This window comes from Balaenoptera acutorostrata, chromosome 1 (assembly GCF_949987535.1).
Source record: "Balaenoptera acutorostrata chromosome 1, mBalAcu1.1, whole genome shotgun sequence".
In the NCBI taxonomy this organism is placed as follows: domain Eukaryota; kingdom Metazoa; phylum Chordata; class Mammalia; order Artiodactyla; family Balaenopteridae; genus Balaenoptera; species Balaenoptera acutorostrata.
Window position 1 is genome coordinate 178,809,800 of NC_080064.1, and position 27,849 is coordinate 178,837,648.

Sequence of the window (27,849 nt, forward strand, 5' to 3'; positions counted from 1 at the left end):
TTGATTTTATTATACTGATTATTTTGCTTAATGGTTATAAGATTTTTAGGATTTTCTAGTTTTTCTTGAGTGTGTTTTAAAAAAAAAGAACATTAGTTTTTCTAATACTTCAAATTTCTTGTCATAAAATCATTCATAGTATCATTTTCTTAAAAAGTGTTATCTCTAGTTAAGTTCTTTTAGAGTTTCTCGTATTATTTATTTGTGTCTTTTCATCGTGCTTCCACAGGCATTGTCATAGTTTTCTCTCTTTTATCAACCTTTGCAACTAAACATATTTTATTTTTGTTTATTTTCTCTATTTTGATTTGTATTCTACTTCTCAGTTTCTGATCTTAGCATTATTATTTCCTTCATCTTACTTTTTTTCTATTGTTGTTCTTGACTTTGTTAATTTTATTTATTTATTTTTACTTTTAAGTTTATACACCAGGATCTAAATTTTTCTCCAAGTACCATTTTAACTACATCACATAAATTTTGACATATGGAATTTTAATTTTCACCATCAAATATTTTCTAATTAATATTTTATATCTTCTTTGTCCCATAAATTAATAAATTAATAAATCTTTTAAATAATTAAAGAATGGGGACACCAATTTCTATTTGGTATTTATGTTTATTTTATTGCACTGTTCTCAGAGAACAGGGTCAATATAGCAGATCTTTGGAGTCTGTTGAACTTGCACTAACCCATTATTTTGAGAAACCTACTTAAGATGCAGAGACATATTCTGCCTCATGCAGATTATCACATAAGCCATGTTTTCCTGATATGCTATCTTTGGGAAGTCAAAGCCAAATCTTTTGCCTTATTTTTTAGTATAGACCCCAAGTATTCTAAATTTTGTAAGGGGAAAAAAACATTTTTAGCCCAGGAATACTGAAACATCAGTAATCATAAAGCTTCATACAAAACCCTAGTTTATTTTAAAGGATTAAAAAACTCCCTAGGCACAAAAAAGTCATGCTATAGGCATACCTTTTGGAAATATCTTTTTGTGGGTGTCATTTTGCTCCATGCTAGTGCTACTTGTATTCTTACAACAGAAGTTGTAGACAAAAGGGATGTGAGAATTCTTCTGCCCCAAACACTTTTTTTTAATTACTTTCAAAAATACACATTTTGGGGTAAAAGTTTGACAGCTCTGAATAGGAATGTGTCTATTGGGTCACAGTTTTAACTGGCAGCTCTTTCTCCCTTATCTCTGTAGTGGAATATAAAATAATGGTGAATCTTAAAAACTTAAGGTGTCTTAGATTAGATGAAATATATGGTGTTTCAGATACCTGGGATTCCATGGGGTAAAATTCTTTCTTTCATCTACTGGATCGCTGAACTACATCTGTGATGTTGTTAAGTCATTAACTAAGTTAAACTTTACTTTCTTTACTTTACAGGATTGTTGTGGGGGTGAATGAGTGTATCTAAAACACTTAGACATTAACCTGGGACCCAGTATATGCTACACCAGAGTCCTAATCAGGCAAGGGCACTGAATGAAAAAGAGCATCTGGGATGCCCACAGATGCAATTAAGAGGAAAGAGTCTATATTCTAACATGACCAGCAGCATGTAAAAGGTTATTTCTTATGGCTTTCTTTCAGACCAATTCAAGTACATATTGGTAGAAAATGCAGGTGTAATCTGCTTTAAATTTGTGGGCTGTATTTATCCCCCCCATGTGTGTTTGCCATATTTACTCTTATGAGTCCTTCTTTTCATCAGGATATCTAAGCCTCTTGTCCCCTGCCTTCCCCACCCACCCATGATCCACGATGCTGTTTGCTCTCTGTGCAGCAGGGCAGCTCCGCTTGAAGGTTGATAAGAGCAGTTGGAGGAGTGGGAACAATAATTATTCTTGCCAACATTTATAGTTAAAGTCTCTTCAACAGCTCTTATCAGACTTGCAGTGGAGAACTTGCTGCTGACAAGGCTAAAATTACAAAGAGATCCTTTTATTTATTCCTCAGTGGAAGGATGGGAATAAGATTCAAGTTAGAAAAATCAAACTGCTCAGCTATAGCTTGACGTATACACTTAAACTGGAACTCTTCTGCCTTCATTCTCAACTCTTTTGTTACTCAGTCCTTGTCAGGCTATTTTGTCCCACTCTGAAGCCCCAGGAACTCAGCTTCCTTCCCACCAAACACGTGTCATTCCTGTAAACATCGCCCCTAATACTCTGGTTCTTCCATGTCTTTCTGCTCACTATTGGAGGAATGTCCTTTTCCTTATTCTATTTTTTTTTGCCTCCTAATTGCTTTTCAAAGTTAAATGGAAATTGCATCTGTCCTATCACTTTTTAACTTTATTGAAACCTTTACCAAACACTTAACCTTGGCAAGTGTTTTGCCAAGTGCTGAGGAGATAGTGATAAATGAGACAAAATTCCTGTCCTCAGGAATCCCATAGTGTACTGGAGAAGACAAACCGGTAAACAGATAAATTTCAACTCAATCTATAAGAGCTATTACAGAGATATTAACAAAAAAACTCTGAAAATACAAAGGAAGGAAATCATAGGGTGATGTGGAAGTTTTAATGATGTGACACTGGAGCTCTATCTAGAGAGATGAATGGAGATTTACATTATTTAGAAAGAAAGGCTTCCTGTGCAAAACAGAATATACCAAACATAAGGTTGTAAAAGGAGATATTAGTGTTTGCATGAGAGGTCAAAGGAGTGACAGAAGATGGTAAATTGAGGCCATGATGTGACTGACCTTGTATATTAAGCTCAAAATTTGCATTACTATGGAGCCAGCAGTGAGGAGGCACAGAAGTTTATAAACAAGATGTGATCAGTTTTGTTTTCCTAGAGCCAAGATTCTGGCAGTGGTTCGTTTGCCAAATGTGGCCCCAGATACCCACAGAGTACCTGTTCAACTTATCAGAAATAAAGACCTCAGATATACTAAAATCAGCTTCTCCTGGGGATGAGCACAGGCCACAGGAATCTTTATTTTTAAAAACCTCTTAAGGCTTGTATGATTTAAAGCTGATTTGGGGATCCCTAGGTAAAGGATGGAAACCAACTGTATCTCTACCAGGATAAAACCATTTGCATTTCTGCAAGATAAGAATCATTTGTATTACTATCCATTTTCTACAATGTATAAGTTGCAAAATAGGCTCAAACCCTATAAAATGAGATAATCCCAGAGGACCAACTAGAGAACACCCAACAGTCCATTAAAAGGCATCTAGCAATCCCTTTTGCCTTTTCATACAATTTTTCCTAACAGAACAATGGGGAAATTTTTGGAGAGTTTTAAGCGGAAGAGTGACATGTTCTGATTTACATTTTGAAAAGATCACCTTGACTGTGTTTTTCTCTTACTGAATTTACCAGTCGTTTTATCATTGATTGATAATAAGTTTTGTTTTTCACACTAGACTGTGAGTTTTGTAAGAGCAGAGATTGCATCTTTTTCACCATTATGCTGAGATATTTCACCATAGTGCATAGCACAGTGCCTGACAAAATGGTTGATAATCAGAAAATACTTGTTTAAGAAGGAGGAATCCAAAGGACTTGTTGACTGATAAGATGCAGCATCCGAGCAAGCAGAATTCCAAGCTTCTGGTTTGGGAAACTGGTGGAAATGGATACCATTTGCAGAGTAAAGAGTATAGGACTGGGAACAGACTTCCAAGAGAAGATAAAACTGCCTCTCTTCAATGCCTTTTGGTATCTCTAAGAGAGACTGCCTAGATCTTCTTCAAACCTAGATCCTCCTGACTGCACAGCTGGAATCCATTTCCCAGTCTGGCTCATATGGTTAGTTATGGCGATTTGACTGAGTTCTGACCAATGGGGTGTGAGTGGTAGTGATGTAGGCTCCCACTGGGATGTACTCATACATGGTCCTCTTCCTCTTCTTCTTCTTTTTTTTTTTTTTTTTTAAATTATTGAAGTATAGTTGATTTATAAGATTATATTAGGTTCAGGTATACAACATGGTAATTCAATAGTTTTATAAATTATATTCTATTTAAAGTTATTACAAAATAAAGGCTTTATTTCCCTGTGCTGTACAATATATCCTTGCTGCTTATTTATTTTATACACAGTAGTTTTGTGTAACTTAATCCCATACCCTTAGCTTGCCCCTCCCTGCTTCCCTCTCCACACTGGTAACCACTAGTTTGTTCTCTCTATCTGTGAGTCTGTTTCTGTTTTGTTATATACATTTGTTTGTTTTATGTTTTAGATTCCACATATAAGTGATAACATGGAGTATTTATCTTTCTCTGTCTGACTTATTTCACTAAGCATAATACCTTCCAGGTCCATCCATGTCATTGCAAATGGCAGAATTTCATTCTTTTTTGATGGCTGAGTAATATTCCATTGTGTATATATATATACCATATCTTCTTTATCCATTTATCTGTTTTGGAACACTTAAGTTGCTTCCATATATTGGCTGTTGTAAATAATGCTGCTATGAACATTGAGGTGCATGCATCCATTTGAATTAGTGTTTTTTGTTTTCTTTGGATATATACCCAGGAGCAGAATTGCTGAATCATATGGTTGTTCTGTTTTTAGTTTCTTGAGGAGCCTCCATACTGTTTTCCCTAGTGGTTGCCTCAATTTATAATCCCACCTACAGTTTCCTGAACACTGTAAAACATTGATGAAGGAATTTTAAAATGATACAAAGAAATGGAAAGATATCCTGTGTTCTTGGATTGAAAGAATTAATATTGTTAACATGTCCATACTACCCAAAACAATCTACAGAGTTAATGCAATCCCTATCAAAATATCCATGACATTTTTCACAGAACTAGAACACATAATCCTAAAACGTATACGGAACCACAAAGGACCCTGAATTGCCAAAGCAATCCTCTTCCTTCTTCTTCTGACTGGAAATCCACAGCTAGAGGCACTGTAAAAGCCACATGTTGGAGATGGCAAAGCCTCCATTACCCTAGGAAAGCTGGGCTTAATCTCTGCTTCCTCTGGGTTCCCACAGTGTTTAAAAAATACTTTAAAAGTATTTTTATTTAGCATTTACTTTGCTTTGTTTCACAGTATTATTATGTACATTTTGATCTTTTTCTCATACTTGTAAGCCTATAATGTAATGTTTCTCAAAGGGGTGCTTTTCGTATTTTGGACAGGGCAATGTTTTATTGTGTGGGATTGTGCTTCTGTTACCTGAGAGTCATCCACTAAAAGCCTATAATTCCCCCCACCCTTCACCTCCCCACTTCACACCGCAGTCAGTGTGACAAAGAACTGCCCTTACTTAACTACCACTCCAAGAGGATAATGTCCAGGATGCTATTTTTTCTGTGTTTGATAGAATAAACAAGGAAAAGAACTTAAGTTGGAAAGAGCAGTGTCAGTCCTAGCTCTATCACATACTAACTGGGTAATTTTAGATAAGTCTGTTACTTTGTATCTTCATCTGTAAGTGGAGGTCAATAGAATCTACCCTATAGGGTGATATTAAGAATTAAATAATGTGAGTAAATTTTTTGGACATAGTAGGTGTTTAATATACTTTTGTTTCTATACCTCCTTTACTCTTATTTAAATTAAATGGAAATTTATAAATATTTATAGCATTCTTTCTTTTGGAAAAAGTCTATGGCTCAAAAAAATTTAAAGGAAATGTGTACATGTGTAAGATTGTGGCTATATGTGCCTATTGTCATGAGATTCAGAAAAGCACTTATGGAAGAATTGCAACTGTTTAACACAAATTCTTTATTTTCGTTATAGGACTTGACTTGCTGCAACCATCAACATAACATAAATGACTTTCATAGTTTGAAAAGAAAAAATTCAAGAAAGAATCTAAAAGCAAATTTGAAATCAATTGAATTGGGACGGACAGCACAGCACTTGGTTTGGTAAGAGAGCGAAGGGTGAGCTCATGGGCTGTTTCTGACTGATGGATTTTGGGTTTGCTTTGTTTTTAGGGTAGAAGTAAAAAGGAGAAGAAAATGAGATCTTTCCAAGCCTGCCTGAAAGAAAATGAGAAATACGTCATTGTCTCTCAAAGCACAAGTGTGATGAGGTCGCAACAGGGGCTCTGCAAGGTGGCTTGTTTGACAGTATGTGCAATTGAAGCAGGGCCATTTGTCATGGGTGACACAGCAGAGACTGTGCTCCGCAGCCTGGGTCTGTAGATGGGAGGGAGGAGGGGGACAACCTCCTCGGGCAGTGCTGCAGCCTTCCCCTTTTCCTTCTGGTGCCTGCTCTTGGGTTCCTGTGGGCCAGGAGCTAGGAGGAACCCACTTGTGCCTGGGGCATCTATTTCCTTCACTGAGTAACCCAAGGCAGCGGCAGGGGAGGGGCAGCAGAACAAAAAAGACGTAGCATTCTGCTACCCAGGAAGGTGAGTAACCTTGGAATATTTGTTTACAATTTAGAAAATCAGGGTCTACATGATTCTGACTTGACTCAGAGTTGATGTTCAATAAATATTTGTATTTTTAAAGAAAAACTATGAATAACTGAATCTACCGGATATCACCCTTCCATCAGCAAGAAACATACATGTACATACAGGTTTTGTGAGATGAGATCTTTCACAATTACAAACACCAAGAGAAACAGGGCAATGAAAGAAGGATTTGTGTTTAATTCGTTTTGTAGACCATTTTTTTATACAGTAAAGACTGGAGAGTTAGGGAAAAATTGTTAATGAGAGCTGCTATGTCAAAACTAAATGCAAGATGAAGCCAGGCAATCTTCTCTGAACTGTCCTAAGATACGAGTATGAGATACACTGTTGTAATGGGACACATTGTTTTGGGGTTTCTATATCCTGTCCTTGCTTGCTAAATAGTCACACAAACAGAAGCTTAGCCATCTGATTATTGATAGTTAATAAATATTGGTCAAATATCATTGTGTATATGCTAATGCCTTTGGCATTGCTGGGCATGTCAGAGGCAGAGAGGGAAAATGGGTTGTTCCCTCCGCCATATATTTCAGATACTTCTCTGATAGAAGTGACAGGATTTGCGTGTTTGTTATCCGTCTAACAAATTCCCAAAGCATGTCTTTTTGACAGCACCCTCCCCAGTGATGGGAACTCCTTTACCTTCCAACGTGTTATGGTATTTCACAAATCCCCTACTACACAGTGTTCACAAAGGAAAAATACACATGGCAATGGTGTCAAGTGATAGATGTGCACCACAAAATAAGCACAGGGCTGGGTAATCCCAAGGTGGGGTGTGAACACTCGTGACTAGAAATTTCTAGAGTGGAAAAATACATTTGTTAACACAGAACATTTTGGTGAGCAAAGCACCTGGCCACTTGCTATAAATGATAAATTTGTATTTTTTATTTCATGGTCAGTTTTCCTCTTCCAGGGACTTAATTATCCCATGTACATTGCTCCCAGCAGAGACACAGAGAGACACACAGCAGTCTCATTTAATCTATTAGATTTCTTTTTTCCACTCCCTCAAGGTACAGAGGCAAATTCCGATTTAGTAATCAAGGCCTGAGTCATCGAATAAATAACTCAATTTCTGATCCTTGTTCATTGAGCCAGTTGTATGAACAAACACAATGTTTTTTTATGGCAAGTGTGCAAATGGGCTTACCAGGACATTGCATTCAGAAATTGCATAAAGATGCCAAAAATCATTCAGAGTGCAAGAGCGGGGAGAGTGGTTTCAATGTCTTTTAAAATTGAAGCATAGTTGATTTACAATGTTGTGTTAGTTTCTGGTGTATCACAAAGTGATTCAGTTTTTTATCTATCTATCTATCTATCTATCTATCTCTATGTATTCTTTTTCCTTTTCTTTTCCACTATGGTTTATCACAGGATATTGAATATAGTTCCCTGTGCTATACAGTAGGACCTTGTTGTTTATCCATTCTATATAATAGTTTGCATCCACTAGTCCCAAACTCCCAATCCTTCGCTCTACCACCTCCCCACCCTTGGCAACCACAAGTCTGTTTTCTATGTCTGTGAGTCTGTTTCTGTTTCATAGGTAAGTTCATCTGTGTCATAGTTTAGACTCCACATATAAGTGATATCATATGGTATTTATCTTTCTCTTTCTGACTTGCTTCGCTTAGGGTGGAAATCTCTAGGTCCATCCATATAACTGCAAATGGCATTATTTCATTCTTTTTTTATGACTGAGTAATATTCCACTGTGTATCTATACCACATCTTCTTTATCCATTCATCTGTCGATGGACATTTAAGGTGTTTCCATGTCTTGGCTATTGTAAATAGTGCTGCTATAAGCATAGGGGTGCATGTATCTTTTTGAATTATAGTTTCGTCTGGATATATGCCCAGGAGTGGGATTGCTAGATCATATGGCAACTCTATTTTTAGTTTTGTGGAACCTCTATACTGTTCTCTATAGTGGCTGCACCAATTTACATTCCTACCAACAGTGTAGAAGGGCTCCCTTTTGGAGATGGATCTTTTTTAAATGAAGGTTCAGCAGATTACTTCTCAAATTAAAAAACTATGACCCCTTAACAGACTGATAAAAGTAACCTTAAGGTTCTAGACTAGCTCATAGGAAACAAGGGTAGAAATTATTTTGTTTCAGAAAGGTAATCTGTTGTATAGAAATTGTTTGGGTATCCACTGTCCATTCATTCATTCATTGAATTAAACATTTTTGAATGCTCGGGATGTTCCAGACACTCTACCAATAATAGAGATATAAAGGTGAATGAATCACAACCCTTGACCAAAGTTTTTCACACAAACAAACAATTACAGATAGTCCAGTAAGCTAATGATGAAGATATGCTCAGGGCATTGTGGAATCACCAAGAAGAGGCATCAGCTCAGCCCAAGAGGGTTCACAAGACTGTCTCACAGAAGCTGACGCCAAGGAGGAGTCATAAGGAATAACCAAAGCAATGAGGGTGGGGCACTGGAGCAGGAGAGGTAGTGAGGAAGAAGGCAGTAAGAACTATTATTTCTCCTTCCTGAACTTACTCAAGGAAGACCGATTGTCTTAGTTTGAGTCACCAGAGAAAAGGGGCTGTAAGCAGCATTTTAGAGAGAGCACCAGCTGATGAAGTATTACTCGCGATCTCTACCAGAGTAACAATAGCTACCACTTATCACTCACCCACCACATGGCAGGGAGTGTGCTAAGTGCTTCACACACTTGGTCTTGTTTAATCCCTTTGGCAATCCTAGCAGGTTGATATTCTTTCTCTTTCAGTCTCACAGAATAACTCATGTACATGGTTAAAATTTCAATATTTCTGTGAGTCTATTTCTGTTTTGTAAATAAGTTCATTTGTATCATTTTTTAGGTTCCACATATAAGTGATATCACATGATATTTGTCTTTTTCCATCTGACTTCACTTAGTATGATAATCTCTAGGTCACAGACATCAAAAACAAACTTACGGTTACCAAAGTGGGGGGAGGGATAAATTAGGAGTCTGGGATTAACAGATACACACGACTATATATAAACTAGATAAACAACAAGGACCTATTGTACAGCACAGGGAACTATGTGCAACATCTTGTAATAACCCATAATGAAAAGAATCAGAAAAAGGATATATATATATAAGAATATATATATATACATATATAACTGAAGCACTTTGCAGTACACCTGAAACTAACACAACATTGTAAATCAACTATACTCCAATAAAAAAATCAATATTAAAGAATGGCAGTAAATAAAAAGTAAAATTTTCACAATCTATCCCCATGCTCCAACCTACTTTTTTAAAAAACCCTTTCTAATGTCTGCCATCATCCTACAAAATGTGTTTATATCCTCATTTCTTGATTCATCCACTTTAGACTGTATATATTGACATTTTCTCTTAAGCCACATATATTTTTACAGAAAAGTTTGAAAATTATCTACAGTGGCAAATAAAAACACCTGAGAAATAATGCCATGCAATCATGTTAAGTATAAAGGATAGGGGGAAGGACTCTCTCTCAACACAACTTTACTCCTCCAGTAAATGCAAAGGGAAAAATAAATTTTAAAAGAATGTAAGTGTATTCTTTTTATGTGGTTACTCTAAATGTATTTCCAGCCATCTTCTTCTCTCCAAAGAATGAGGTACGAGCCCATCACTGAATGTACTTTTCCTGTACAAATCCCTTAATGACATTTTTATGTATTTTATCACAAGAGCCATTCCTATAAAATTTTATCTTACTCTAGACATTCATATTTACTAAAGACATGCAGCCTAAAAAGATTAGCTCTGACTCTTTCAAACAGTCATAGTAGACATCTTTGGAGCCCTAGTAGTGAGAGAACTAGGATGGTGGGTACTGGCCACTCTAGATTTATTCCTGAATTCTGACTATTTTCCAAAAAAGCAGCCAGTCTCTTGTCCTGCACACTTTTTATCATCACTGTTGTTCTGAAGACTTCTGTTCAAAATCTGCTTATCCATCACCTCTCTTCCAAATTAAATCGCAACTCTGAGAGACAATCTCAGGACTGCCATTTGGTCTCCACACTCCCTTCACTATCTTCTGATGACCACTAAAGTCAGGTCACTGGCAATGCCCAGGAGAGCCCCAGGTCTGGGATAAGATGGTGGGGCAAAGCTATACATTGGCCATGAAGACACAGCCACTAAAGCTCTAGATTTATATGACCGCAGCTTGAGATGAATACTAAGAGAGGCCACCAGCCTGCCATGTACTATCCATCCATCTATCGTGCTGACCTGTGAGAGTGAGGGGAAATGAGAAATGGGATGGGAAGCATGCAAGAAGTATGCTCTAGGGTTTTCTGCAGCAGTGTTCTGTGTTTTCTTAGATTCTGTGTTTGTCTATTTGGAATCCATTAATCACAGAGCCAAATTAATGGCCAAAGTCGTTTACATTTCTCTTGTGATCCAGCTTTCGCAGGTGTACAAAAATCACTTCATAAACCCTCCAATCTGTCCCAAGTCCATACACCCAACCATCTCCTTCATCCAACTTTTACACATCAAGCCAATATTTTCCCAGCCTTAAATCAACCCAGAGGCAGGTACCAAACAACTAGGGACAGGGCCCCATGCCCCAGAACCTGCTGGAATTATTCTAACTGGCCAATTCCAAGCTGTTTCCTCTGACTTGCCTTGACTTTCTTGTGGACTCCTCAGTAAAGGTGGTAGCCTATGCCTTTCCTTCACTCTTGCTTCTGCCTCTGGATCAAACCTGGTGCCTCCCCACGGGGCCCTGTATGGCATGGCATGGGGAGACAGAGTTCCCTTCTCTTGGGAATTATAAGTAGAAAATTTTCTCTTAAATCATCACTCAGTCACCTTTATAAATTAAGACCCAAGAACACATAAAGTATCACCTAGGCACAAATCAAGTAGCTCATTCAATTATTAGACTAAAATGAAGACTAAAACTATAGGCTCCAGAAGAGTAACAGCTGCCCTCTACTTTGCTTCCTTTATGGCAACTTGGAATGCACATACAGCAAAATTCACTAGGAAGCTAGCGATTTCTACATCTTCTTTTATAAAGCTCCAATATAAATATTGTCCGCTGGCCAATATTCCAGTGCCTCCATTCCAAATGTATCAAGTTCATCCAAAGGAAGGGGCTGAGGTTAGCAGAGTAAGAAGACAGAAATTTTATTCTTAAATCAGTGCTGAGGCCTGAGTTCAAAAAGTAATTCCCTGTACAATCAATCATCCCTACCCTGGTCAACTGGTCAATTAGTAGTTCTGATGGAATATTCCTGAAGGAAGCACCAGGGACAGATACTGGTGAACTAGTGGATGGTCCACTATTCACTGAAGATGCTCACAATACTTCCACGTGTGGGAAAAGTGAGTATGCAGAAATGACTAAATATACAGTCAATACATGGAGAAATTGTGTTTTGGGTTATGGCCTTAAGAAGCTGTTATCTTCCTGGACAATAAAAATAAATGCCTAGAGAGAGTGATTGCTTCTGGTGCTGGATAAAAGCCTAGTAATCTGGCCCGACTCTATGTGAGGATTCTAAGATATACACATAGAAGGAAGCAACTGTTTTCTGCCTAGATGCTATCTTCAGTCCTGATGACACCTTCAGATTTGACAGAGAGAGATGTTGGAAGAAAGGGTCTCATTCCGGCAGAATGGGAGCTGGGGGCATGTGAAAAGAGGTGGCATGGAGGAGTGTTTTTAAATCCTCCCCTCAGATATAAAGCTGAGATTGAAAGTAAAAGTGGTCTCTAACAGCCAACTCAGAGGAGTCAGATAAACAGAAGAGGATGTACTACTTTTCCACATTTGAATAATACCCAGGTTTCAGACCTAGGTAGGAATCCTGAATCTGTCACTTGCTGTGTGACCTTGAGTAAGTTACTTTGTCCTCCACTTCTCATCTGTGGTTTGGAGAAGATAATAACCTTTACAGGGCACAGCAATGTGAAACACTTCACACTGTGTGAGTTTGATAAATATTCACTATTATTTGCCACCTTTACAATGTTATCTCTTTCCCTGTATGTTTACTTTCGAACATAGCAAAGTAGAAGAGCTCTGGAAATGCCCCCCTGTTTTGTGCCAGTCTCAGCCTATTGACAGTGATGTTATCAGCTAGGAATGCCTGGGGCCCCTACTGCTTGTGGTGAGCCCCTCTGCCCCCAAACACATTTCCCCAGACCCGAGAGCCAATTGTGGCTGGACTGGCCTTTGTGGTTCTTATTATGATTATAAGAGGTACCTCAGCAACAACTATCAGGGAACTTTGCAAAAACAAGATATATTACTCATAGGTCCTGGAGAGTACACTGCATGCCCAGGACCACACAGGGAGGTTCCTGGTAGAGAGAGACAGAGAGAGAGCTTGGACCTGGGATTCTACCTTTATTGGGGTCAAGGATGGGGTACTTAGAGTTTCATAGGTTCACTCTTTACTGGTGAATTAAAAAATAAAAGTGGGTATTAAAGTGCAGGAAGGGAAAAGCAAATGGACAGTTACCTAGGTCACCTGGGGGCTTTCTAAAAGGGGAACTTCATGCGTGGGGTGGCCTGGCTCTTTACCTAGTTGTGTAGCTGGCAATGTGTTTATTCAAGATGGATGTCTTGGAAATGGATGTCTCTGCAATCAAAATCTTAATGTCAAGCACTTACACTGCAATCAAAAAGGCTAATTTTCAGGCACTACATCCCCTCCCTGTGCCCTGGCTTAAAAATGGTAGCTTCAAATATCAGCTCCAGCATCTGTGGGATGGATGGTTTGGGGAAATCGATGCAACTTCACACCTTGTGTTCCTTGTTCCTATAAAAAGGGAATAATCACGATGCTCCAAATGTGTTGGGGAGACTAAAGACTAATACAGATAGAGTACCTCCGTGGTGTCTGATTGCTTCAACTACCTGGGCACGTCACTTTTCTCCATGTGCCTCCATTCTTTCCTCTGTAACAAGTGGGTAATGATGTGCTTCCTTCACTTAGGTGTGGGGTTTATTTGAGTTAACTGTGGAGAAGACTTAGAAGAATGCTGGGACATAGGAAATGTAAAATAGTGGTTATTATTACAAGTGCTCAGTAAATAAGAGCTGCTTCTGCTTCAGATGAAGGACGATGGTGATGATGATGATGATGATGATGATGATGACGAAGGTAGGGGTGAATTCTCTGGTGCCTGTTCTAAAGAAAAGAGTTGTTCTGGCATGTGAAAAGGTTTGGAACTGAGCAGTATATCTTCTCCTTGTGGGCCTACTTGGTGAATAATGTTCTTAAGAAAATTCCCACCACCTGAATACTGAGGGGCTGACTATGGGGCACCCAGGTGAAGTAGCTGATTGAACAATTCCACTTAGAGGACACAGTCTGCCTCAAATTAGATGCCCAAATCTGTTCTTCCTCTAGCCCCTCCTTCTAGTTTCCAAGGAAGTCATTCTCAATTTTCTTGTTTTTAACCCCTGTCATCCTATGTCTAGTTATTCACTAGGTTATACAAATTCTGCCTCAAAAGTATACCCAAATCAATTTTCTCCTCTTTTATTTTTCTTGAAACTGCTCAGTACATTTAATGTCTCCCTTCCAGCCATGTCCACTCCCCACGAAGGATCCAGTCAATTGTGCAGACCTAGCCCTGCCACCTGGAATGTTCCCCACATCTCATCTTGCTCCTGTGGCAAAATCTCTGCTTCAGGTACAGACGATGTTCTGTGTCCAGCTTCCCATCTCGTGTCCTTGCGATACCAAACTACCTCTTGCCTCCCGAGGCTGTTTCATGCTGGATGAAACCCTGGGTCCTTGTGTCCTGTCCCCAGATCTGCAGGCTAGATTTACTCAATCCCACAACCAAGACTGTCCATTGGGAACTCCAGCTCCTGCCAAAGTCTTGAGCCCCACTTGCCCAAGAGGGACGTTTGACACACCTTGTGCCTCTGCTGCTCTTTCATCTTCTCTCATCCAAATTGTTGTACCTGCTTCCTAACCAGTTCCCTGGGCATCAGTTTCTCCCCATTCCTACCCACTATCTACTCTGTTTCCAGAGTGAAGCAGGATAGATAATGTTCTGTTGAATTCAAAATATTCAACAGGTTTTGAATATTCATGTTCAAAACTCCAGCCTCCACTGACATCCCAATTCCTTCCAAGTCAAGTCTGGGTCCTCCAGGTGCAAACAAGACCCTCCTCAATTTGCTCTTATCCCTGGACATCCTGGCTTTCTTATCATTTCTGGAATATGCTAATCCCTTTAGCCCCTCAACCTTAGCAGGCACTGTTCGGTCTATTGTGCACATCTTGCTTCCATTCTGCTCCTCCTCTGCTGCCTAGTTGATTGTTCTTCACGGTTATGAACCCAGGTCAAATGTTTCTTCATTTTAAAGCCTTGTCTGACTCTTCCAAAAAGAATCAGCTTCTGCTCTTCCATACTCCCATAACATTCTGTTAATATTGCCTTTCAATACCTCTTACTTCATTGTACTTTATTTCATTTTATTTGTACTCATTTCATTCAAAAATACATATTAAGTCTTTACTGGGTTCCTGGCATCTTCAGGGCTCAGGGAACAGAAAAATAAACACAACAGTCTGTGTTCCTGCCTACATGGAGCTCACATTTTAGAAAGAGAAACAGACGGTAAATGTGACAAATACATAAACACGGTATGTGCAAGTTGTGATAAGCGCTGAGAAAAAGAGAAACAGGCAATAGTACTTAGGAAAGGATAATGTAGATGTGGAGTGTGGTGGTTGATTTTATGTCTCAATTTGACTGGGCCATGGGATATCTAGATATTTGGTTAAACATTATTCTGGGTATGTTTATGTGGGTGTTTCTGGCTGAGATTAATATTTGAATTGGTAGGCTACGTAAAGCAGATTGCCCCCCCCAGTGTGGGTGGGCCTCATCCAATCAGTTGAAGGACTGAAAAGTACAAAAAGACTGAGTAAGGGAGAATTTGCTCTCCCTGCCAGACTGCCTTTGAGCTGGGGCATTGGTCTTCTCCTGCTTTCAGATTCAGACTCAGACTGGAACATACACCATCAGCTCTCCTGGGTCTCCAGCTTGCTGGCTGCAGATCTTGGACTTCTCATCCTCCCTAAGCACAAGATCCAGCCCTACATATTTATAATAAATTTATATCTACATATTTCCATCTCTACCTATCTATATCTCCAACTGGTTTTCTAGAGAATCATGACCAATAAATGGGCTTAAGGAAAGTCTGTCTGAAAATATGACACTTGTGCTGAACTCTGGAGAATGAGGAAAAAATGAGCATAATAAGAACCAGAAAAAAATAATTCAGTAAAATGGAACATTAGAGGGCTTCCCTGGTGGCGCAGTGGTTGAGAATCTGCCTGATAATGCAGGGGACACGGGTTCGAGCCCTGGTCTGGGAAGATCCCACATGCCACGGAGCAACTAGGCCCGTAAGCTACAACTACTGAGCCTGCGCGTCTGGAGCCTGTGCTCCGCAACAAGAGAGGCCACGATAGTGAGAGGCCCGTGCACCGCGATGAGGAGTGGCCCCCACTTGCCGCAACTAGAGAAAGCCCTCGCACAGAAAGGAAGACCCAACACAGCCAAAAATAAATAAATAAATAAATAAATAAATAATTTTTTTTAAAAAAGGAACGTTAGAGCAAAAGCCTGAGGCCAAAAAGAGTTAAAACGAAGGCAGTAAGCATGCGATTATATTGAATAGAAAAGTAGGGACCAGATTGTTTAAGCTTGATTGATAGGCAAGGAGCTCAAATTTTTTCCCTAAAAGCACTAAAAAGCTGAATTACTGGCCCTCAATAAATATTTGTGTGACAAATGAATTAATGGGTAAGTAGTTGTTTCTCAAATGGTGAAAGCAATTTGAAAACTCTAAAAAGAATGAATATTTTTTCCTTATTCCTTGATCATTTTCAATTAGAGGGCTGGCAGATGGGGTCAAAGGGGAGGATGCAGATAAAAGTTGACTGTGTCATATGAGAACAGCAGAGGCGGTGGATGTGCAGCCCTGACACAAATGAGTTTCCTGATATTTTTGCAGCTAGGCTTTTTTAATCTTTTGTGGCAGAGTATGTGTGCACTAACGCAGACTACATTTACCAAATATCATAAGCAATGAATCATCCACTCCATAAGGCATAAGGAAATTCTCCTCCCAGGAAGCCAGCCGCAGCTTTACACAAGAGCACCCTCTTCTGTGCATTTGCAGCCCCAGATTTCAGAGAAACAGAGTGATGGTCTCCTGCAATCCCGCTGCAAGCCCCAACCTGATGGAGTCACAGGTAAGTGAAAGCAAGTCCTTATTAGCCTCTGTCCTTCCCTCTGCACCCCAAAAAGCCATAGAATGAATGATTTGTCTGGAACATCTGCCTAAGAATTTGGAAAAGGCAGGGAGTAGAGTTTGGAGCACTTTATTGAAAGCGAAAGGGAAGAGCTTTCCACCTAATAAAATTCTAGCTTATCACCCAGCATTACAGAGATCATCCAGGATGTTCAGGTAGACCAGCCCTGGGAATGAGGGGAACAAAATGATGCCCAGAGTGCACAAGGCAGAGAGATGCCCAGAGATTAAAGGGGAGGAACCAGTACAAGTGCCTCATGTGTAGCAGATTGTGTTGTGTTTTGAATGGGATAACTTTAAGACAAGGGAATTGGGCTCTAGTGTAATTCTGTACTGCTTTAAGTAGGCTTCTTCAGAGAAGAGTCCGTTGTTCAAGGGGAAATTAACTACTATGGGGCACTAAGCACATAGTACTCAAATATTTATTGAACAAATAAAAATATTGGCTTCCCATGTCTTCAGAAGAGGGGAACATGAAAACTTGTCAGCCGTTTATATCTTAGTTTAATAATTATTTCAGATAACTAAGGTCACAGTATTACTGCACATAGAACAGCCACAGAAACTTCAAGAACATACAAATATGCATTTATTTAGCTCACAAGTGTGCTGGTTGTCAGCCCAGTACTGTTGGTCTCAGCTGGGCTCACCCAGGCATCTGTAGCTGCCTGGGGTCAGCTGGGGACTGCTGATCTGGGGTGGCCTTGGCTGGGGTGGTTCAGTTCTGCTCCCTGTGACTTCCATTCTCCTCCTGAGCTGAGTTGTCTGTCCGAGGCATATTCTCTTCATGGGCATAGCAGGGGTTCAAGAGTGTAAGTTCATGCAAGAAAACACTTTTCAAGACTCTATTGCTTTAAAAGAAAAGAATCCGAAAAAAAAAGACATATTTATGTATGTATAACTGAATCACTTTTCTGTACAGCTGAAACTAACACAACATTGTAAATCAACTATAATCCAAATTTAAAAAAAGAAAAAAAAAGACTCTACTGCTTCATGGCTGCTGACGTCCCATTGGCCAGAACAACTCAAACAGCCAAGTTCGCCATTGTTGGAGTGGAGAATTCTATTCTTTGCATGGGGGTTATGGGGAAGGAGTGACTATTTCTGAACATGAATCTAATGTACTATGCAGAACCTTTCTTGTAAGGTGAGTTGAGGCAGGACAAGTTAGCACATGTAGAGAAAAGACCCCAAGACATGGCGTCCATGGGGTCTGGCCAATTGGGTGCCTCCTGAGGGCTAACCCTCAGGTTAGCCTATCTCATTTAGTCCTGAAAAAGACCCAGTGAAGTTTATAATATGAACCTCATTTTATAGAGGGAAAGTTTGAGGCTATGAAGAGATGCAGAGAAATGGCTTAAGACCACTGAAGCAGGAAGTTGCTGAGTTAGCACTTAAACTTAGATCTGTTCTCTTCCAAATCCTATGCTCTTTATCACTGTGACTAAGATCTGGAAACTCCCCCAAGGAGTAGCCCTGACTGGTCCCAGTTTTACTCTTTAGATGAACATAAAACAAACTTAGCCCCTTTTCCAGAAGTTCATCTTTCTTGTTTTTGGAGTCAGTTTCCTTGTCTCTTCTCCTTGAGGCCAAGCGGGCCCACTTTCCTGCTCATCTTTCTAGTTCCATATCCCCGGACATTCACTTTCTTGAGAGTCCAAGTATAGAAATGACAGAGATAAACAGACCTGGATGAAATCATTCAGAGAGGACTTTAATAAAGGAGCACATTGTAAAATAAAGACAAGTGGCCAAAATAAAAAGAAGCAAGGCATTTTATTTGTGCTAAAAAGCAAGATGAAGACTTGGAGAAAGGTAAGCAAATCTGATTGGTGCAAACCTCAGGTGGTGTTTCTGGACACACTGATCATACTATACCTGGATATTTAGCTCAGGGAGCACATTTGAAGAAAGAAACAGAAAACAGAAATACTTAGAGCTGACCAACTAAAGTGATGAGGAAATCCGAAACCATTATCACTGGAGGAATTTTTGAACACAGGCTCTTCTCAGCTAGGGAAAGAAAAGAGATTTGTTAAAACATGTAAGGAGGGTCTACCTTGTTGCAAAAGGGACTGATGTTTTAGAAGGAAGAACTAATACTAAAGGGTAGAAATTAAAGATTTCTGCACAACTTGATAATTAAAGCATGAAATATTAGAGCTGTCCAAATAGAGCTCCGATTTCCTTGGAAGACAGTATATTTTACTGAAGTATCAAGAAAAGAGTGGATAATTAACTTATAAAGAAATAGTCAAAGAGATTGGAACTGGAGTACAAATTGGACTAACCGAACAATTTTTTCTGAACTAGCTGAACATTAAGATCTTTTCCAAATTTGAAAATCCCATAAAATCTAAAGAAATCGCCTTTTATTACTATACATATAATGATAATCGTAGTGATAATAATTCATTATTCTTCTATTTTGTAGTCTGGAACATACCATCATGTACTCAGAATCATTTTGTGGGGCAGGTAGAATATATATTTTGTTTCCTTTGTGTACAAGGAACCAAGGCTCAGAGAGCTGAGCAATTTCTCAGCACAAACAGTAAGTAGAAGAATGGAGATTCTTCCAAGAGGTACCTGTACATTGTACTATTGCTGCCAAATCTGATCACAAGGAGAAAGTAATGACCGTTCAAGACATTGTTGGAGAAAGGAAGAGCTGATTTCAGAACGGTCAGCCAGGACTTTGTGTTTGGAGGGCTTGAAGTCACATCTCCCTTTATTATCTGGTAGGAAATAGCAGTAAGCACCCCCAACAAGCCAGCAAGCCTTCTGGTACAACCCATTCTTTGCAAGGGCCTTGCTTTGACTCTACCCTGAGACCTTGCAAAAAATAGGCTTCTTTGTGATACAGTGCAATCGAGGCAAAGAAATCCAGTTGGCAACATTTTCTTTGCCAGACTTCAGAGCTTTGATTGGTTTTACTTCGTTTTCCCTTGTTCTCACTTTTTGCGAGACCTGTTTTGTATATTTCACTTCTGCATCTTCACTTTAGACTAGATAGAAACGTGCACAGAGATTTACCCCTCCCTCTTCTTTCCCTCCACCCTCCCTTGCCTACAGCTCACCACTGGGCTGGATGAGGGCAAGCAAGAAACAGGCCAAATCAGCTTCCCCCCACCATCATCGAGACAGCCTTGCACCCAACCGGAACCCTCCCTTTCTGAAGTGGAGGGCTGTTCACACACCCCTCCTGTCCACAGGGACCCACAGCACTCCTTCCGGATACTTGTTCTCAGATAATTTTTCAGCTACCTATCAGCGCTTAACAGCCTTGACTTCCCCGACTGAAAGAAGACTAATTAAAACGACAAACCTCACATTGATTTATTACCACATGGGTGAAAACAGTAAACAAGCGTGACAGTGCTAAAGTGTTTGCTTCTGTCCCACCCCTCCTCCACCTCCCACACCTGTTCCGGGACTGAGGCAGTGGGGAAATGGTGACATCAGTGCAGTGAGTCTGCCCTGTGTTCCCTCCCCACCCAGATCTCTTCACCTTCCCCCACCCCTAGAACATGGAACCCCCAGAACATGGGAGAATCAACTTAGACTTAACCGAAGGATTCCTCAAGTCTCTCATCCAGTCCCAAGGGGACACTTGTTATCACTTCATTTCACAGATGAGAAAATCAAGGGCCCAAGGGGTGAAGTGATTAACTCAAGATCACATAGCGGCTAGACAGATTATTTAAACTCTGACACTTGAAAGGACCAATAATTCCTTTAGAAAGCTTTCTTCTGTAAAGGTAATTAAAGTACTTAAGCTACAGCTATTCAGTAAGTATTGAACATTAACCACGTGCAAAATGCTGCTCTCAGGGCTGGGAGGTGAGTGAAATGATAGAAGTAGGTTCCTCCTTCAAGAAAAGGAAGGAGGACACTTAGGGAGCAGCCCTCTGATGTAACCCATGCCCCTAGGGAGTCTAGCACGAAGGGACCAGAAAGCAGCCAGTCCCCAGGTGCCCAAGTACAGGATCCCTTGCTGATTTACATCATTCCTCTATTGGTTCCTTTAGACCCTCTCTTGACCTCCCTCCTTCTACTGCTTCCGCTTCATTTCTCTTCTTTTCACAGCAAAATCCCCCTAGCATAATATACGCCCTTACTTTTTTGTAATGAGTACTCTTTAGCAAATTGCATTTAAATTATGCAAAGTTGGGGTTGGCACAAAAGCCCCTTCCACAGATTGCCTGTAACCAATCACTCTAACCATTCTTCCTCTGCCCACTAAATTCTCTCTATGCTATTGCCTTGTTTTATTTTCTTTATAGCACTTACCACACTCTGAAATTATCTTATTGTTCTGTTTGTTAGTTAATTGCCTGCTTTCCCTCTACAAAGACTGGTCTTGTTTATTGTTGTAAACTTAGGACCTAGAATGGCAGCGAGAATGTCGGAGATCAAGAAATATTTGTCAAATGAATGAATGAACAAATGTTTCACTCTCCACGGTCTAATACCCAAGTGTATTTATCCAAACTCATCAGAGATTTCTCTATCATACCTTCTGTAAGTCAGTTCTGTGATGTTGCTTAAGGATCACCGATAATGTGTATAAACTGCCTAACATAAGGTCAGGCACATAGTAAGTACAAAATTATTATATGGTGATTATGTAAGGGGCAAGGAAGATTCTATCCTCTAAAAACTTTAGTGCTATTCTGAACACTGTGAGCTGTGATTAACAAATGGAACTAAATTGCTTATTAATGATAAGCTATTATACTAGGTGCTAAGGTAAGAGACCCAAATAAGTATAAGCTCTTTTCTGGGTATAATAACCTACTTGAGTTAAAACCCATAAGAAACATAAATGACAGTATGTGTTGAATAATTCAAGAAGTACTTGCTTAACAAGATAGTATAATAATTGTTATATAATCCTGATAGCTAACATTTATAGAGCTCTAGTTATGTGAAAATACTTGAAACACGGGATCTTATTTAATTTTCATACCACCCTAGGCACTATTATGATCCCTCTTTTATAGATGATGACAAGAATTTAGGAGGCTATTTCCTTTGATGAGTCACAGAGAGAAAAGGTGGAGGAATTTGCACTTCAAGCCCAAGCCCATCTGCCAGGAAATCTCATTCTTCTAGCTGCTATGTAATGCTAGTGTGATAAACTGCTCTTCTGTATGGGGTTGGCAATTTTGAACAAATTGAACCAAACATTTAAGATATGATGCTAATTTTTCAAGTTCAGAGGCCGTGGGCTTAGAGCCACTTTGGACTGCATCGTTTGGGAAGACTCATGCAGGGAAGCGTCTCTGCAGGGACTGTTCCAGGAATGTGTTCAAGGATAGAGCAAGGTAATGATGGGGGAGTTCCCGCTGTAGAATAACTACAGTTGTCTCATTAGTGTTGTCTCATTAGGGTGTCTCATTAGGGTTATATCAGTACTGATTTTTCTCTAGGGTAATGAAAGTCAGTTGCATGGTTTAGAGCTGTGATATAGAGAAATGAGAACTCACTGCAAAATATACTTGAGAAAATTGTCCTTCCGTGTTCTTCAGAAGATGTGCACCGCTGTCTCCCATGTGTTATGGTCTAACAAAAAGTCATGCTCCTTTTTATAGGGAAACTTATGTGTCTGTCATTTCTAAGCATCAGCCTTTATACATCTGGCTTATCAACTTTGCCTAACACCATGGTTAAAAGACACTGGCTTGAAAGACAAAAATCTTGTTATTTCAAGCTCCATTAGTAAATGGACACAGAAAATATTATATAATAGGTTATGTACAATACAGTATTATTTAGCCTTAAAAAAGGAGGAAATCCTGCCACCTGTGACAAAGTGGATGAACCTGGAGGACATTATGCTAAGTGAAATAAGCCAGACACTGAAGGTAAAATACTGTATGATCTCACTTTTATGTTGAATCCTAGTCAAACTCATAGAAGCAGAAAGTAGAATGGTGGTTGCCAGGGGTGGAGGCAAGAGGAATAAGGACGTGATGGTCAAGGGTGCAAAGTTTCAGTTATACAAGATACATAAGTTCTAGACATCAACTACTCAGCATAGTGTCTTTAGGTATCAACACTGTATTGGATACCTAAAATTTGCTAAGAGGGTAGATCTTATGTTAAATCTTCTTACCACCCAGAATAAGTAATAATAAAGGAGTGGGAAGAAACTTTGGGAGGTGATGATTATGACATTGACAATGGTGATGGTTTCATGGATGTATACTGATCCCCAAATTCATCAAGTTGTATACATTAAGTATCTATAGCTTTTAATATGTCAGTCACAGCTTAATAGAGTGGTATTTTTTTAAAATAAATAACTAAATAAAAAGAAAATGGGAGTGAATCATAGCGGAGAATTGAATACCTTCTAAAGAATTAAAAAATGGATATGTGACTCGTGACAGGTTGATAAAGAATTTGAAAAGCCTTTTTTCACTGAGTTTAGAAACTACCTGAAATTCTGATGCCACAGTGTCAATCCTGAATTTCTGTTTGTTGGAAATAATCTATGTACACTAGTGTGACAAATATCTCCTAGAACAACAACAAAAAAAAAACACTTCTGAAAAGACAGAAGGCTCAGTTAGAGGTGGTCAAGTAGTTTTTATTTGGATGAGTACAGTAAAGCAATCCACATATGCTAAGACATCATGACTTTTTTCACAGAAAGTTCATTAATAGGAAAAAATAATTAGATGCATATATTTGATGATTATCAGCTAGCTGGCATTGAAGTGAATCAGTTCAAGATTTTCAGAGTCAAGCTGTGCTAAGTGACAGTGATTCATATGCACTGATTAGAAGTATAGAGAATGGGCATTTCAGTGTGGTTGGGTAGGGAAAGAAGACAGAAAGCACAGGAAAATGCTGTAGAAAAAGACTTGACAAATCAAGTCATGCTCAGCTCTAGTTATACAGAGCAGTACGAGTGTCAGCAAAAGGGTAAATTAAAATAATCTTCCTAATGGTATGCTCAATGTACCTGATTCTCACTGAGGAAAGGAATGACTCAGGTTAGGAGTGACAGGAGATGGTGATCTGCAAGAATTCCCTGTGTTCTCTTCCATTCTAATACCCACCCTCCCCCTGCTCCCCATCCCACCATCTACCTGCCAAAGAATGAAAGGCTGATGCTGTTAGATGCTAAATGGTCAACTGAGACTTGATCTCACCTGTCAGTTAAACCAAAGGGCATCAGCAGTTTCCCACCTCAGAGACATCTAGAATTCAGTAAAGTATGCTGCCCTCAAAGTTGATGGGAAAATGGAAACAACAAGCCAATGATTACATTGGAAGTAATCTCCCAGGGTCAATGGCAACTCAAGGCTCCCACAAAATGCACATCTTCCCTGCCTCCCCCACTCCACCCCATCTCTTCCTCACTATTTAGAACGTATTTGTCCATGAAACAGCATAAAAAACTTAAAATTATCTTGGCTCAAGGTGGAAATAAAGAAACCGCCATCATTAAAAATGTACAGATTTAGCCTGTCAGAAAAATTACTGCCTCTTCCTTTCTGAAGAGGATTGATTTGTCACAGGGCAATTGATCAATGCTTGTGGATATACTGTTTCACCTTTGACAGATATCACCATCTTTTAGGCATCCCTTAACACCCGCTGCTTGTAATGCAACAGAAAGCTGTACCCCCGGCTGTCCTTCTCCCTCTTCTGCAGGCCTATTTCATGTGTCTCAATGAAACCCGTGTTTGATTTGATACTGAAAATGAGGTTACTTTTTCATACTAGAAATAGAGATCTATAAAATTTGCTCTTCAGTATGAAATTAGACAGACCATGTCCTACTGAGTTTTTGGTTATCGTTATCTAAATATGTTAAGTTTCTTTTCCCAGGTAAAATTTTGTATGGGTCTGCTTCAGAACCGGGAGTGGGGTTCTCTTAGAATGTTACTGCCCAGATCATTCAGGGCAAAGTGCTCCTCCCAAGGCCACTGAGAACAAGAGGCAGGAAGGAGCCAGTCACTAATATTCGTTGTGATGTATTGTAGCACAGTATCTTCCCATTGCTCTGCAGAGACCTCTCTAATCCTAGCTGAGAAGAAGACCCGTTGGGAACCAGGTGGGTGTTTATGTCAATCCACATCCTGCATACGTGTGTGAGGAGGGGTAGGAGATCAGTTTCAATTGCTTTTTTTTTTTAAGATTAGAAGTTATCATTGAAATTTACAAACATGTAATAGATCAGTTCTATTCTATTCTCCTACTTAACATATATGTCTTCATGACTGGGAACGTTAGGTTCTAATAACAATTCTGGGATGACTTGGAGTTTCAGCCTGGAAAGTGACAGCACAGGAATTGTGGGCCCTGCTGTGGGTCTCTGATCAGCCCCATTCTCAGTCCCAGCTGGATTCCACCCCAGGAGGGATCTTCTTGCACTTGTGAATGGGCACTACAGTCAATCCCCCAAAGTTCAATTCACAAATCAGCCACCCCTGTCCACCTCTCAGTTCTAGTATACACAGAGGCAGTGTAAGCTTTCCTCAGAGGGCAGACTCAGAGACTAGACCCCTGCAAGTCCTTAAAGCTGGCTCAGGGCCATTTGGACAGGGGATTCCAAGGTCCTGACAACTAGGCAGAGTTTAGACAGGGGGATGGATGAATGGGGAAGCATGGGCTCCTGTGGAGCTCCTTGCCTGTGGGAAGGAACAGGCTGGATGAAGGCCAGAGAAGGGCCCTCTAAGGCATGGAGGCGAGGGAAGACCAGCTCTTGCTGAGTCTAAGGGCATAACTGCATTCCACTCCAATTATTTCATTATAGACTGATGTCATCTTTCTTTTTTTTTAAGTTGAATTATTAATTTTACTTTTACACAGCTGGAGTCAACGACATTTTGAACACAACAGGAATCCATTTCTTTTTTACTGAGAAAATTAAGATGTTATTTTATTAAGCACTATAAATGCATTGTTTTAATCGTATATATTAGGTTTGGAGAAGGGGTTGGACAAAGGGCATGTTCTTTCCCCACCATTTCTTTATGGTCTCAGCAATCTTCTTCATCCATTTTATTAATCGGTAAACAAAAAAAAACACATCCCATCTGCACTGTCTGTTGGACCCCCCGTCACGTCTCAGGGCCACCTGACTTGGCTCTTTTATGGTTGAGGAGAACACAAGAGCAATGGGCTAAAGAGAACAAGTCAAAAAAGCACTCAGATTTCTTCACAAGTTGTCACTCCCACTCATATGTACAAAGAAATCTATATCATAGCCATTTTTGTAGCAGACATTTTGGAAATAATGACAAAGTGCCAAAAAAGTGAGCTAATTCATGGCCCAGGTCTAAAATGTATTCTTTCAATAAGTATATATTGAATACCTACTCCCTTCCTGAGGCACATCAGGAAACAACCCAGACCCTCACCCATCCCCCCTAAAAATGTTTTGTCCTTATGGAACTTATAGTCTTGTCAGAAAGGATAGAAAGTAAACATTAAATAGAAAAAAATAAGTAAGCTACATAGTATATTAGAAGATTAAAAATGTAATTTGATCATAAAATAAAGAAATCAAAGCAAGATCAGGAGTTTGGGGTGGCAGGTTGCAATTTTAAAGAGGGTGAAACTCATTAATAGGATGATATTTGAGTAAACACTTGAAGGACGTGAGGGAGTTAGGATGAGTATATGCGGACAAAACTTTCCAGGCCATGGGGACCATCAGCAGAGGCCTAATGGTTCAAAAACCAGAAAGAGACCACTGCGACTGGGAGGAAGAGAGTCGGGGGTGGAGGGCAGGAAGCACGGTAAATATGATGTCGAAGAGCTAACAATGGCCAGATCCCTCGGGCATGTTGGTTTAGACCAACATAGAACTTAATTTTTAATCTGAATGAAATGGAAAGCCATTGGAATGTTTTGAGCAGGGGAGCGACATGATCTGACTTGCCTTATGAGACTTATTAGTTTGGAGAAATTGGACTGCCGAGGGACAAGAGTGGAAGCATTGAAATAAGCAATGAGGCTATTGCAGTAATCCAGGAGAGAGGTGTTGATGATTTGGAACTGGGTAGTGAGAGTAGAGATGGTTAGGACTGGTAGAATTTTGTTATATTTTGAATGTACACCCATCAGGAACTTTTGACAATCAGGAATAGGGCATGAGAGAAAGGCACAGGTGAAGGATAATGCCAAGATTTTTATCCTGAAACACTGGATGAGGGGGGCTGCAGGAGCAGCAAGTGTAGAGGAAAGATCTGGAATTCAGTTTTGGATGTCTTGAGTTTGGGATGTTAATCAGATTTCCCAGTGGAGATGCTGAATATATCATTAGATATTCCAGTCTGGAGTGAACTTATGATATAAATTTAAGAATCCTTAACATATAGATAATGTGTTAAATCATAAGATTGGATGGAATCACCAAAGGAGTGAATGAAAATAAATGAGTTCCAAAGATTGACCCAGAAATACTCCAACATGAAGACATAAACGAAAAAATGAGGAACCAGCAAAGCAGACTGAGAAGAGTGTTCAGAAAATAGGAGGAAAAACAGGAGTGTATTATGTTGGAAGTAAAGAAAGTATTTTAAAAGATGGAAGTAAATCAAACATTTCAAATGCTGCCAATAGACCAGGTGAGATGAGATCAATAATAATAGACCATTGAATTTGGAAATAAGGAGTTCATTGGTGCCCTTGACAAGATATTTTCTATGGAAAGGTGGGGTTAAAAACTCAATTGGTGAGCAAAAAAGCATTGGACAACCAGTACAGACAACAACTCTTATAGGGGTTTTGCTGCATTGGGGAGCTGAGTGAGTCAAGAAGGAACTATTTTAAGATGAGGAACTAACAAAAACACATTTGTATGCCAGTTGGAATGTTCCAGGAAAGAAGGAGGAGATAGAGGGCAGAATTGCTAGAGAATAGCCCTTGAGCAGGCCAAAGGAACTGCCTTCAGATAGGAGTAAAATTTGCTTTTTTATTGTAGAGTCTTTCAACTGGCTTCAACAATGATACATCCCTGTTACTAAAAATGCAGAGTAAGGCTCTTCTCAAACAACTCTCAGTCCCACAAGGGGGTTGATGACTTCTTTTTGATTAAGACCTT